The 15,343-nt window shown below is 45.5% G+C and overlaps 1 long non-coding RNA gene across 1 annotated transcript; it reads right to left on the bottom strand.

Annotated features, from left to right (window-relative positions):
- Positions 1–486: 486 nt before the first annotated feature.
- On the bottom strand, positions 487–3,110 carry LOC140582384 (uncharacterized). The gene is made up of 4 exons (XR_011985325.1): positions 2,291–3,110; positions 1,631–2,081; positions 1,184–1,255; positions 487–1,050 (listed from the first exon to the last, which is right to left on the bottom strand). It is a non-coding gene; the product is annotated as an uncharacterized lncRNA (long non-coding RNA).
- Positions 3,111–15,343: the final 12,233 nt, after the last annotated feature.

The following is a 15,343-nucleotide window of genomic DNA, read 5'->3' on the forward strand; positions in this document are numbered from 1 at the left end:
GATGTTTATGATGGATGTTCTCAGAATTTCAATGTGTAGCGCGACCGCACGGCAAGTGGACCGACAAACAAAATAACTCTTTCGAAAGATAAGGCTCTAGAAGCATATAATGGGTTATATTGTTTAAGATGTTGGTTTTTAGTAAAAGACAGCTGGAAATAGTCTTTAAAAAATAAAGCACATTCTTCAAAAAAATATATATTAATTTTTGTCGGCAAAATATACCAAGCAATGTTTCAAGGGGATTTAAAGACAATGATTTTATTTATGGTTTGGTCAATATTGCTTTGTGCAATTAAAGAATATGTTGCCTCTATATAAAAACACCACTGTCCCACTTTACCTAAACAAGCTCATCAAGAAATGGGAAGCGCCCCTTTATGTTTTATCCCATTTAACTCTTAAATATTGATTATAGATTGTCTAAATGTCCACACAAATGGTTTTCAAGACATTTTTCTAAATCATTTGCCGAAAAGTGTCCCACTTTTGCATAGTTCACCCTACTCAAAGAATCTGTTTAAAGCATTAACTGTAGAATAGGTGGTCTTTTTGGACCATAAAACAAAGTGGATGCGTGACACTCAACTGCGATGCTGATTCTGAGCAAAAGAGGCACACTGACGGCGAGATGAAAACACATTTCGGTGCTGGGCGGATCGAGGCACCGATGGAGCAGAGACACTGAGACTTGCTTGCCAGAGAAGACACGCACTTTATTGCCCGTCCTGAGACGGTCTATAACAGACACCCAAGGAGCACTAAAGCAGAAACGCAAATGGGAAACACAAGGTGGTCAGACGCCGAATGTACTGAAATAATCCAAAGACTGGAAACACAATAATGCTTATATTAACCAAACAAGACTTTTAGCTGACAATTTGAGGAATGGACAGGAAAAAATACTCTTTAAACAAATTCTATATAATGATGACTATTTTCTTTTTCTATTTTCTATGGTGCTTTAAAAAATGCCTCATACATTTCAGTGCATGATGAAGCATTCTTTCTGAAAACTTGTTTGCAGACTTGATCTTCACAGAACAGTTCCTGGAAAGGAAAAAGACAGATCTATTCATATGTGACACAGCTGTTCGAAGTGTTAATCTGAGTTTCAGGAAAAAAAAATAAGAGAAAACTACTAAAAGTTATATTCAATTCATTTGAAATATGATATACATACCTGTTGCTGTCTAGTAAAAATACAACACATGTGGCTCTGAAGGCCATGCCTACATTAATGTTCCCTTCATCACTGAAAAAACATCATAATATATCTGAGTCAGTACTTAAACCCAGCAAACAAATATTCTTCACCTGCATTCATGGCCAACCTACAGTGTAATACAGGGGAATACATTTGTAAATCACCTATCCATTTTCAATCACTCATTCTGGACAGGGTTGTGATGGGGAAACTCTACACACATGTTGTGGAGCCAAGATTCAAACTGTTCCTGAAGGTGTGAAACGACAGTGCTATCCACTGAATAATGTTTTAAAAAAATATCTCTGCAATAGTAATTGTGTGCTTGTTGGTTAAATCTGATACATTTAAATTAGCAGAAATGCTGCTTTCAGTATTGCTTTATTGCATTACTAATGGCATTACAAAGACTGTTGCTGTTACCAGGTGAAGTCTATCATCCTGGATCCAGTGGGCCCAGCCACGGTTCATCTTCTCACCCGTTTGTATGCAAACCAGCGTGTTACTCTCCCATCTTACCACTGACTGCGAGGATGGACAGGAACAGGTCAGCAAATGATCATGTGCTTTGCCTGCATCATGGCGACTGCATTGATGAGTGCCGGACGAAGCCCGAGCAAAGCTATTAGTTACCGTTTAGGCAAGAAGCAGCAAACAGCATATCTAAGGCACCTGTGATTTCAACCAAGGAGACCTCAATAGATAGTTGACAAGTGTTTATTTGTTGAACAAATTTAAATGAGCATGTGAACAGTGATTTGGCGAAGCCCGTCTCTTGATCGTTGGTTCCATCGACTCAGAAGCTGACAGATCTGGCCGGGCGACCAGGCAGGAGGCGAAGGAGGTGGAGGGGAGGAGGCGGGAGAACGAATAGCTGTAAAGGAGTTAAAGAAGTGGGTTAGATTTACTCTTTATATAAAACCTGGACCGCTGTGATTGGACACGCTGGCGTTCATTAGGTCTCCTTGTTTGAACTTTCGCATTCACTTTCATGGCTTTAGCTGTTAATCAGAAGGTGTGGATAGCATTACAGTACAAACAATTCTGAAATAAATCGTGTCTGTTGGCTGCTCTCTCCCATACCTTGCAATGCCTTTCATCCAGTCCCTTGGTGAACTCCTCAAACTCCTCATTCAGCCTGAAGCAGAAGGAATAGTCCCTCAGGTGGCTGAGGGTCTTCACCACATAGACGTCCCCGTGCTGCTCCGCCACCTTCCTGTGCTTCACTTTGAGCTTTGAGGGCTACCTTACGCAGCACTGCCCTGATATCTGAAGGAGCAGAAGTGGTGAAGCACATTAATCCCCCACAGTGTGGCTGCCTGTGGATCTCAGCAACGCTTCCTCCCCGACTCCTTAGATGCAGAAAACACGACAGTGATGAACCTGTGATTAAAGGCCTTTTCTCAAGACTCATTCATCTGCACAAAAGGGTGAAGAGCAGGTCATTTGGAATAACAATCTCTGCTGAAGAGCTGTAATAATTTTAAAAGTGCTAGATGCATCAGCTGCTGCCCGGAGCACAAAACCTGGATCCCTGAGCAACGGAAAAAAGTAATATGGTCTAATGAGTAACTTCATTTTTCCTACATCCAGACAGGTTTGCCTTTGTCATTTATTTTCATATCAAGTAACTGGAAGCATTTCTTATTGAGTAACGGCACAGTTTAATAACACATTTTCAGATCTCCCATGAAATATTACTATAGCTAACCCATGTAGCTATAGTAATAAAAAAGTTACAATTCATAAGTAAACACTCAGAAATACTTTCATTATATTCTCCATCCCCAGTATTCCTAATGGTTGGAAATCTACTACATTACTATGCTATGTAATACTATGTAAGTAAAAATTTAAAAAACTGTATGCAAGTTGATACATTGTTTTTTATTCTGTGGAAAGATTGTTCTGCTTACCATATTTAGCAATGAATTATAAACATTTTTTTTTTCTCAAAGATATTTTTATTGATTTTAAACCTGAGAAAGACACCAGCAACAAAACAAAAAGCACACACGTTATTTCAAAAGACCTCACTAAATATGACCTCACTAAATTTGACCTCACTAAATATGACCTCACTAAATAAGTCAATTCTGAAAGGGTTGCATGAAGAAATCAGATAACATTGCAGTAGAGTATTATAGAAAAAAAAGATAATTTAGACATATTCAAAAAACAGTAATGATAACAAGGTGTGCAACTCTAAACCCAAAAACCTTACCACATAATAACCCCATCCTCTTGCCAGATTGACTAATTAAAAAGAACACGACGACAATATTGTTTCTGGAACCTTACTGGGTATTACTAATTGACGGAGTCTGAGACCGAAGACTTGAAAAATACTCCAGGAAGGGCCCCCATACCTTCTGACATTCTTTACTGGTATCACTAATCGAGTAGCGTATCTTTTCGAGGCTTAAACAGGACATAAGGTCCCTCATCCATTGAGCATGGGTGGGTGGAGCAGCACCTTTCCATCTGAGTAAGACTGCACGTCTGGCTAGAAGGGAAGCAAAGGATAGTGTCCGGCGTTTCACCGGGGTCAGACATGTATCAGCATCACTGAGGCCAAAGAGCGCGATTAAAGGGTCGGGGTGTATAGGCTGTTTGAGGACTAAGGACAGGGTTTGAAATATCCCCCTCCAGTATTCTTCAAGACTAGGACACGACCGGTACATGTGATTAAGCGAAGCATCCTCATTTCCACACTTGTCACAGCGGGGATCCACATTCGGGTAAATACGCGATAGTTTGACTTTGGACATTTGAACTCTGTGCACAACTTTAAACTGTAAAAGACAATGGCGGGCACATAAAGATGTTGAATTAACCAACTTAAATATTGAGTCCCAAGTGTCCTCACTCAATGACACGTTAAAATCCTGTTCCCAAGCAGTTTTGATTCTATTAATAGAGGGACATTTCATACCAGCCAGTTTGTCATAAATAACGGATATTAACCCTTTGCGCGTTGGTTGCAAAGTAAGAAACATATCAGCTGCATTCATAACTGGTGACTCAGGGAAAGTCCGAATTAGAGATTTGAGAAAGTGTCTAATCTGCAGATATCTAAAAAAATGAGTATTTGGGAGATCAAATCTATCAGAAAGTTGAGTAAAAGATGCGAAGCTATTGTTGAAAAACAAATCATTAAAACACACAATTCCCTTTCTATGCCAATCATAAAATACAGGGTCGGATAAGGAGGGCTGAAAAAGATGATTTGATAAAATTGGACTCAAAAGAGAAAAACCAGTTAAATTGAAGTGTTTTCTCATCTGAGCCCATACTCTCACAGTATGCCAGACAACCGGATTATCAATTGACTTGTTTCGGGCTAAAGGAAGTGAGGATCCAAGAAGTGCCAAAACAGAAGATTCTTTAGCTGAATTCAATTCCAATGACACCCAGGATGGAGAATTATCTGTTTTGGGAATAGAAGCAAAACGCAATACAGCGTATATTAGCTGCCCAATAGTAATAATGGAAATTAGGCAAAGCCAGGCCTGCATAACGCCTAGATTTCTGGAGATGAGCTTTATTCAAACGGGGATGCCTTCCTCTCCATATATAAGAGGATATATCTGAATAATAATAATAATTGATACTTTATTGATCCCCGTGGGGAAATTGTTTTTACGCCTCCCTCAACTTGCTCTTTTTCATAGAGTAAGTTGTCTGTGAAGGGCAGCCACCTGTTGGGGTGCCCAGGGAGCTGGGGGTTAAGGGCCTTGCTCAAGGACCCACAGATGTGCTGAGGCTGGGTTTGAACCGGTGACCTTGTGATTACAGGCACACAGGCTTAGCCCACTGAGCCACACGCTGCCCTAAAGAAACCTAAAGAAACAAAAAAAGATTTAGGAATAAAGGTAGGTATTGACTGGAACAGATACAAAAATTTAGGTAGTACGTTCATTTTAACGGAATTAATTCTCCCCACTAAAGATACAGAAAGAGGGGACCATTGTGTCAAGGACTGTTTTGTATGATTCAATAGCGTAAGAAAATTTTCTTTAAAGAGCCATTTGTGCTTCCTTGTAACTGTTATACCCAGGTAAGTAAATTGGTCCTGTGCCATTTTAAATGGGAAATTAGAATATTCAGAAATTGGTGCTCCATCCACAGGGAACAACTCACTTTTGTGCAAGTTCAATTTATATCCTGAAAAACTACCAAATTGAGTAAATATTGAAATCATGGAAGGCAGAGATATTCTCGGGTTTGACACATAAATCAACAAGTCGTCTGCGTACAGGGATACTTTATGCTCAACTCCTCTCCTCCAGATACCTGAAACATCCCCACAGCTTCGAAGTGCAATAGCAAGTGGCTCTATAGCCAGATCAAAAAGCAATAGACTTAAGGGGCACCCTTGACGTGTTCCCCGTTGAAGATTAAAGGGTTGTGACTGTTGTGAATTAGTAAGAACAGAAGCATACGGGCACAGATATAATAGCTTTATCCATGAGATAAATTTAGATCCGAAATTGAATTTTTCTAAAGTTGCAAATAAATATTCCCATTCCACACGATCAAATGCCTTTTCTGCATCTAGACAGAGGATACATTCAGGAGTCTGACCGGAAGGGGAATATAATATATCAAATAAACGACGCATATTAAAATAGGAATAACGATTTTTTATAAAGCCGGTTTGATCCTCAGATATAATTGAGGGTATAATATTTTCCAGCCTACGGGCTAAAACTTTGGCTAAAATTTTAACGTCAACATTTAACAAGGAAATTGGCCTATATGACGAACATTCAACAGGATCTTTACCTTTTTTTGGGACAAGGGTGATGCATGCCTCATTAAAAGATGAAGGCAGTTTACCACACATAAGGGAATCAGTCAAAACTAAACATAATTGAGGTGATAGCAGCGATGAAAATGCTTTAAAAAATTCAACAGGAAAACCGTCAGATCCTGGGGATTTACCAGACTGCAGAGAAGAAATGGCTGCCTCTATTTCCTCCTGTGAAATAGGTTAATCTAATCTCATCCTATTGTCAGAGGAAAGCATAGGAATATTCAAAGAGTTTAAAAAATTCTCCATCAGAGTACTATCTTGTGGAGCTTCAGAAGTATAGAGTTGAGAGTAGAAAGTCCGGAAAGTATCATTAATTTTAGAATAGTCAGAAGTGATGTTACCATTATCCAATCGAATTTTTGTGATATGCCGTTTTGCCTGGACACCTTTCAGCTGGTTGGCTAGCATCTTGCCCGATTTATCACTATGAATATAAAACAAACTCTTACTCCTCAAAAGCTGGCGTTCAATTGAATATGTCGAGAGGAGGTCAAATTTAGCCTGGAGCTCCACTCGTTTATCATACAGCTCAGGATTTTTGAACTTAGCATAAAGCTGATCTATTTCTTTAATTTGACTGGCCAACTCAAGCCGCTCTGCATGTGCCTTTTTCTTCAGGTTAACGGTATAAGAAATAATTTGTCCCCTAAGGTAGGCTTTTAATGTATCCCATATTACCAGGGTGGAGATCCCAGGTGTAGAATTTGTTTGGTAAAAGAATATTATTTGCTCTGCCATGAATTTCAAAAAGTTCTTATCTGTCAGGAGAGTTGAGATGTCTCTTGTATCGGGAGACATCGGGAAAGTTCATGGATAACACAACAGGGGCATGATCAGATATTACTATGCCCCGGTAATCACAAGAGAGAACTAGTGAGATCAACTGACTATCAATTAGGAAATAATCAATCCTAGAATAAGTATGGTGGACCTGTGAGAAGAACGAGTACCCTCTATCATTAGGATGGAGAAAACGCCATACATCAGAGACACCATAATTAGATAAAAAGGACTGAATAAATGAAGCAGATTTACTAATTGTAACAGGGTTAGCAGAAGATCGATCTAGCACAGGTTCCAGCCAACAGTTAAAATCACCACCAAGTATGAGAGAGTATGAGCTCAGATCCGGTAGTAGAGAGAAAACACGCTCAAAAAAATCTACATTATCAGCATTGGGGGCATATACATTGGCCAGTATTACTTTGGTGTTATATAGTGTTTGAGGTGTGAGAACACCTTCCTTCTTTTAACGGGGTGGTTTAAACCCTTGACATTCCAACTCACCAAGTTTAAATGACTACCCATTCTTCATCTTAAAAAAGCAGGTTAACATGTACATTGAAAGACAAGGTTCCAGATATGGATAACAAAATAGTCCTGACATAACCAAAACGATCTCCTGAGATTTGACTGGCACTAGAGGATGTCCCCCCCCCCCGCACCCACTACCCACCCCCCACCCCCCTACCCATCAACAGGAAGGCTGCCAAAAAAACTAGCAGCAAGTTCACCAAGACACCTATTGTGTACCCTCACAAAGAAACTCTTCCTGTCTCGCTCAAAAAATCTCCAGCTCCCAAATAAATTTTGGGTACTCAAATACACTCCAAGGTTAACTATGAACTTCTTGAAAAAACATATCCATAACAAAACCAACGCAAAATATATTACCAAGTTTACATACTGCTGAAAATTGGCAAAGTATATTAACAATGTACCAAAATAACAGAAATACAAACCATTAGGTTCAAGACTGCCTATAAGCATCTTTGCACAATCCGAAAACAACAGGGAGAGAAAGAAAAAAAAAGTAAATAAATTCAGGCAGAGTGAAGTGCTCACGTAACTACCATGCGGATAAACGTGGTAGCCACCACAGCAATCTGAGCGAGTCCGCCATAGACATCCAAATTCTGTACCATAAAGGCAAACACGAAGAAGGCAGTAATATTCAGTTTAATACGATCCAAGCAGACGTTCACGAAGATTCCAACGTAGTAGGTAGGCCATCCACAAATTTCCTCGCCTCGGCAACCGAGCGTAGCCACTTCCTGTCACCGTTGAGAAGGGTGATGCGGAGTTGTGCAGGGTACAACAAGGCAGGTTTGAGTCCGCGTTTATACAACTCGGCCATTACTTCTCTGTATTCTACGCGTTGACCCAAAACCTCCGGGCAATAGTCCTCCACGATGCGGATCTGCTGACCATGGTACTCGAGCTTCCCCCTCCGTCGGGCTTCTCGGATCAGAGTATCCTTTGTCTGATAGCGATGGAGGCGGATGATAACAGGCGGTGGTCTCCGTCCTGGATCCGGCTTTGCTACAGGTGACCGATGGGCTCTATCAATCTCCGGCGGGGTGGGTAGCGTACCATTTCCAAAAACGTCGCACAGTAGACCCGCAAAAAACTCTGTAGGACGCCACCTTCAGATTCCGCCAGCCCCAAGATGCGCAAGTTTTGTCGTCTGCTTCGGCTCTCCAAATCGGTAACTTTGGCCAGTAGTTTAGTATTGCTGTCGCTGAGGCCGGAGCAAACATTCTCTAGTTCTTTAACACGCTGGCTTAGATCCTCCGAGACAAGCTCGAGAGACCCGAGCCGTTGCCCATGGTCTTGCACTGCAGACCGAACTTCGTCGAGTTTAGTTTCCATTGAACTAAAAGACGTTCTGAACTCGGTCGCTAGTGTTTCTCTGTGCTCCTCTAAAAGCAAGGTGATGGCCGCCATATTTAAGCCAGGTGTCGCGTTCTCCTTTTCCCCCGCTTTGACGCGTTTTGAGGTCATTTAAGCGCAATTAAAAAACAAAAACCGAGAATAAAAGAAGAAAAAAATTAAACCGAGCAAAATATAACACTTTAGTTATGGATTGAAAGATTGAGGAGTGGGGATTTTGAAAAAGTTAGCGGGAGCTCCTCTACCTTGTTCCTTTCACATCCCCCTATCGACCGGAAGTCTTATAAACATTTTAATTTTGCTGCCCATAAAAACAATGTATCATGGGTACGTTGAGACTACCATCCAACTCATAATAAAACAAAGAAACTGCAGAAATCATAATTTTAAACAGATGGGATTAAACTGGCAAAGAAAATTGTTATATAGACTCTCCTTTCATGTAGCCCTCAAAGTTATGGTTACTGGTCATGTCCGAGGTGCCACAGAAGACTTGGGGCATGCTGAAAGTGTGCGTGAAGGAGATGCAGCACAAGCAGATGCAGCACGAAGCAGACATGCACCTTGAGCAGGAGAAAGCAGACAGGCGCCTTCAGCAGGAGAAAGCAGACAGGCACCTTCTGCAGGAAGCAGACAGGCACCTTCAGCAGCAGGAAGCAGACAGGCGCCTTCAGCAGGAGAAAGCAGACAGGCACCTTCAGCAGGAGAAAGCAGACAGGCACCTTCAGCAGGAAGCAGACAGGCACCTTCAGCAGCAGGAAGCAGACAGGCACCTTCAGCAGCAGGAAGCAGACAGGCACCTTCAGCAGGAGAAAGCAGACAGGCACCTTCAGCAGGAAGCAGACAGGCACCTTCAGCAGCAGGAAGCAGACAGGCACCTTCAGCAGCAGGAAGCAGACAGGTGCCTTCAGCAGCAGGAAGCAGACAGGCACCTTCAGCAGCAGAAAGCAGACAGGTACCTTCAGCAGCAGAAAGCAGACAGGCACCTTCAGCAGGAGAAAGCAGACAGGCACCTTCAGCAGCAGAAAGCAGACAGGCACCTTCAGCAGCAGGAAGCAGACAGGTACCTTCAGCAGGAGATAGCAGACAGGCACCTTCAGCAGGAGATAGCAGACAGGCACCTTCAGCAGGAGATAGCAGACAGGTACCTTCAGCAGGAGATAGCAGACAGGCACCTTCAGCAGGAGAAAGCAGACAGGCACCTTCAGCAGGAGAAATCAGACAGGCACCTTCAGCAGGAGAAAGCAGACAGGCACCTTCAGCAGCAGGAAGCAGACAGGCACCTTCAACAGGAGAAAGCAGACAGGCACCTTCAACAGGAGAAAGCAGACAGGCACCTTCAGCAGGAGAAAGCAGACAGGCACCTTCAGCAGCAGGAAGCAGACAGGCACCTTCAGCAGCAGGAAGCAGACAGGTACCTTCAGCAGGAGAAAGCAGACAGGCACCTTCAGCAGGAGAAAGCAGACAGGCACCTTCAGCAGGAGAAAGCAGACAGGCACCTTCAGCAGGAGAAAGCAGACAGGCACCTTCAGCAGGAGAAAGCAGACAGGCACCTTCAACAGGAGAAAGCAGACAGGCACCTTCAGCAGGAGAAAGCAGACAGGCACCTTCAGCAGCAGGAAGCAGACAGGCACCTTCAGCAGCAGGAAGCAGACAGGTACCTTCAGCAGGAGAAAGCAGACAGGCACCTTCAGCAGCAGGAAGCAGACAGGTACCTTCAGCAGGAGAAAGCAGACAGGCACCTTCAGCAGCAGGAAGCAGACAGGCACCTTCAGCAGCAGAAAGCAGACAGGTACCTTCAGCAGGAGAAAGCAGACAGGCACCTTCAGCAGGAGAAAGCAGACAGGCACCTTCAGCAGCAGGAAGCAGACAGGTACCTTCAGCAGGAGAAAGCAGACAGGTGCCTTCAGCAGCAGGAAGCAGACAGGTACCTTCAGCAGGAGAAAGCAGACAGGCACCTTCAGCAGCAGAAAGCAGACAGGCACCTTCAGCAGGAGAAAGCAGACAGGTGCCTTCAGCAGCAGGAAGCAGACAGGTACCTTCAGCAGGAGAAAGCAGACAGGCACCTTCAGCAGCAGAAAGCAGACAGGCACCTTCAGCAGGAGGAAGCAGACAGGCACCTTCAGCGGCAGAAAGCAGACAGGCACCTTCAGCAGCAGGAGAAAGCAGACAGGCACCTTCAGCAGGAGAAAGCAGACAGGCGCCTTCAGCAGCAGAAGGCAGACAGGCACCTTCAGCAGAAAGCAGACAGGCACCTTCAGCAGCAGAAAGCAGACAGGTGCCTTCAGCAGGAGAAAGCAGACAGGCACCTTCAGCAGCAGGAAGCAGACAGGCACCTTCAGCAGGAGATAGCAGACAGGCACCTTCAGCAGGAAGCAGACAGGCACCTTCAGCAGCAGGAAGCAGACAGGCACCTTCAGCAGGAGATAGCAGACAGGCACCTTCAGCAGGAAGCAGACAGGCACCTTCAGCAGGAGATAGCAGACAGGCACCTTCAGCAGGAAGCAGACAGGCACCTTCAGCAGCAGGAAGCAGACAGGCACCTTCAGCAGGAGATAGCAGACAGGCACCTTCAGCAGGAAGCAGACAGGCACCTTCAGCAGGAGATAGCAGACAGGCACCTTCAGCAGGAGGAAGCAGACAGGCGCCTTCAGCAGGAGGAAGCAGACAGGCACCTTCAGCAGGAGGAAGCAGACAGGCACCTTCAGCAGGAAGCAGACAGGCACCTTCAGCAGGAGGAAGCAGACAGGCACCTTCAGCAGGAAGCAGACAGGCACCTTCAGCAGGAGGAAGCAGACAGGTGCCTTTAGCAGGAAGCAGACAGGCGCCTTCAGCAGGAGGAAGCAGACAGGCACCTTCAGCAGGAAGCAGACAGGCACCTTCAGCAGGAAGCAGACAGGCACCTTCAGCAGCAGGAAGCAGACAGGTACCTTCAGCAGCAGGAAGCAGACAGGTACCTTCAGCAGGAGATAGCAGACAGGCACCTTCAGCAGGAGATAGCAGACAGGCACCTTCAGCAGCAGGAAGCAGACAGGTACCTTCAACAGGAGAAAGCAGACAGGCACCTTCAGCAGGAGAAAGCAGACAGGCACCTTCAACAGGAGAAAGCAGACAGGCACCTTCAACAGGAGAAAGCAGACAGGCACCTTCAGCAGCAGGAAGCAGACAGGTACCTTCAACAGGAGAAAGCAGACAGGCACCTTCAACAGGAGAAAGCAGACAGGCACCTTCAGCAGCAGGAAGCAGACAGGCACCTTCAGCAGGAGAAAGCAGACAGGCACCTTCAGCAGCAGGAAGCAGACAGGTACCTTCAGCAGCAGGAAGCAGACAGGCACCTTCAGCAGCAGGAAGCAGACAGGTACCTTCAGCAGGAGAAAGCAGACAGGTGCCTTCAGCAGCAGGAAGCAGACAGGTACCTTCAGCAGGAGAAAGCAGACAGGCACCTTCAGCAGCAGAAAGCAGACAGGCACCTTCAGCAGCAGGAAGCAGACAGGCACCTTCAGCAGCAGGAAGCAGACAGGCACCTTCAGCAGGAGAAAGCAGACAGGCACCTTCAGCAGCAGGAAGCAGACAGGCACCTTCAGCAGCAGGAAGCAGACAGGCACCTTCAGCAGCAGGAAGCAGACAGGCACCTTCAGCAGGAGGAAGCAGACAGGCACCTTCAGCGGCAGAAAGCAGACAGGAGCCTTCAGCAGCAGGAAGCAGACAGGAGCCTTCAGCAGGAGGAAGCAGACAGGCACCTTCAGCAGCAGGAAGCAGACAGGCACCTTCAGCAGGAGAAAGCAGACAGGCACCTTCAGCGGCAGAAAGCAGACAGGAGCCTTCAGCAGCAGAAAGCAGACAGGCACCTTCAGCAGCAGGAAGCAGACAGGCACCTTCAGCAGGAGGAAGCAGACAGGCACCTTCAGCGGCAGAAAGCAGACAGGAGCCTTCAGCAGCAGAAAGCAGACAGGCACCTTCAGCAGCAGGAAGCAGACAGGCACCTTCAGCAGCAGGAAGCAGACAGGCACCTTCAGCAGGAGGAAGCAGACAGGCACCTTCAGCAGGAGGAAGCAGACAGGCGCCTTCAGCAGCAGGAAGCAGACAGGCACCTTCAGCAGCAGGAAGCAGACAGGCACCTTCAGCAGGAGGAAGCAGACAGGCACCTTCAGCAGGAGAAAGCAGACAGGCACCTTCAGCAGGAGGAAGCAGACAGGCGCCTTCAGCAGCAGGAAGCAGACAGGCACCTTCAGCAGCAGGAAGCAGACAGGCACCTTCAGCAGCAGGAAGCAGACAGGCACCTTCAGCAGGAGGAAGCAGACAGGCACCTTCAGCAGCAGGAAGCAGACAGGCACCTTCAGCAGGAGGAAGCAGACAGGCACCTTCAGCAGGAGAAAGCAGACAGGCACCTTCAGCAGCAGGAAGCAGACAGGCACCTTCAGCAGGAGGAAGCAGACAGGCACCTTCAGCAGGAGAAAGCAGACAGGCACCTTCAGCAGGAGGAAGCAGACAGGCACCTTCAGCAGGAGGAAGCAGACAGGCACCTTCAGCAGCAGGAAGCAGACAGGCACCTTCAGCAGGAGGAAGCAGACAGGCACCTTCAGCAGGAGAAAGCAGACAGGCACCTTCAGCAGCAGGAAGCAGACAGGCACCTTCAGCAGGAGAAAGCAGACAGGCACCTTCAGCAGGAGATAGCAGACAGGCACCTTTAGCAGGAAGCAGACAGGCGCCTTCAGCAGGAGAAAGCAGACAGGCACCTTCAGCAGGAGGAAGCAGACAGGCGCCTTTAGCAGGAAGCAGACAGGCGCCTTCAGCAGGAGGAAGCAGACAGGCGCCTTCAGCAGGAGAAAGCAGACAGACACCTTTAGCAGGAAGCAGACAGGCGCCTTCAGCAGGAGAAAGCAGACAGGCACCTTCAGCAGGAGGAAGCAGACAGGCACCTTCAGCAGGAGGAAGCAGACAGGCGCCTTCAGCAAGAGGAAGCAGACAGGCGCCTTCAGCAGGAGAAAGCAGACAGGCACCTTTAGCAGGAAGCAGACAGGCGCCTTCAGCAGGAGAAAGCAGACAGGCACCTTCAGCAGGAGGAAGCAGACAGGCACCTTCAGCAGGAGGAAGCAGACAGGCGCCTTCAGCAGGAGAAAGCAGACAGGCACCTTCAGCAGGAGAAAGCAGACAGGCACCTTTAGCAGGAAGCAGACAGGCGCCTTCAGCAGGAGAAAGCAGACAGGCACCTTCAGCTAGACCCTCACTGCAAAGGAGGAGACGGGGAGGCAGGAGGCTTTAAACAACACGGGCATAATGGAAAGTGTCTAATCAACTAATCAGTTTGAAGTGGGAGGCTGAAGCAGCACCCCTTATATCTGGGGTTTCCACATCAGGTTAGGCAGGTTTCTCAAAATTGTAAACTTTTAAAAGCCTCTTTCCAGAAACACCCCCGAACCAACCTCACCTCCCTGCTACTGACCTCACTGTCCTACTGCCTTATCACACACACACACACACACACACACACATACGCGCGCGCGCACGCATAGATCACTTTTGGGGACCTATGTCAGAACACCCTCACCTTGGGGACAAGGTTTTCCCAGTGCTTTGGAACCAAAATTATTGCTAAATACGGCTGATACGCATGCCGTCTACACGCCCATCAGTTGAAATTTCCAAAAAAATCCATTTTTAAAAGTATGAAAAAAACCCTTGCAAATGAGGTCATGTATTTTTTAGGTGAATTTTGAGGACATAGTGACACACACACACAAAGTCCAGTTCAGCACTAATCTGAGGACATTTTTCACAAATGAGGACAAAAAACAGTTGTCAAGAAGAACTGACAATAAAATGTAATTCTCACTGTTTACAGTTTGCAAGAAGCATCAAATGCATTTTGTGATTGTTAGGAACAGTTTTTAAGTTGTTTGCTATTCATAACACGGGGGGGGGACACATGAATCTACAGAACTGATCAGGAGAATGAAGTGTTAATGTGCAATGGAAATGCTGCAGAAAATAAGCAGTCTATTATTATCCATCGTGACAAATGGATAACTAGGGACAAAAAATTGTGACTAACAAGAACTTTTTATTTACTGTTTTTTCCATCCTATATGTACGTATGTAGGTATACATATACAGTATACACACAGGTATAAAATTGCATCTTTCATTAAACAAGACATAAGAATATACATTTGAAAATCATAAAGTCATAACTTGCTTTTAAAACTTAAAAAAATAGCTGCTGTTTGAAATATAAAGACGTGAGGGCTGAGTGAACATATGAAGCCTCGTATAGCTCTCAACTCTACTGTTCTGAAAAAATAAGACTATTATTATTCAACCTTAACAAACTCTTTTGTTCTTTGAAATACATCATACCTTTTCTCTTTAATGCTGTTATTCTATTTTTTACATAGAATTTAACCCCAGTCCATGTTCTGCTTTTCCAGGTTCTGCACTGAGACACTGGAGACACTCTTTCTTTCCAGGAACTCTACAAATTCTCATGAAGTTCATCATATGTCTCTCAACAGCTTTTACTTCCTCAACATTCCATGTTCGCTTGGATGATGCTTTGCCGCCACCACAACCAACATCCACATCTTCACTGTGAGACAGAGTAGAGTCAACAGACAAATTCTGTACATCACCAGACCTATGATCTT

This window comes from Paramormyrops kingsleyae, chromosome 24, assembly GCF_048594095.1.
Source record: "Paramormyrops kingsleyae isolate MSU_618 chromosome 24, PKINGS_0.4, whole genome shotgun sequence".
In the NCBI taxonomy this organism is placed as follows: Eukaryota; Metazoa; Chordata; class Actinopteri; order Osteoglossiformes; family Mormyridae; genus Paramormyrops; species Paramormyrops kingsleyae.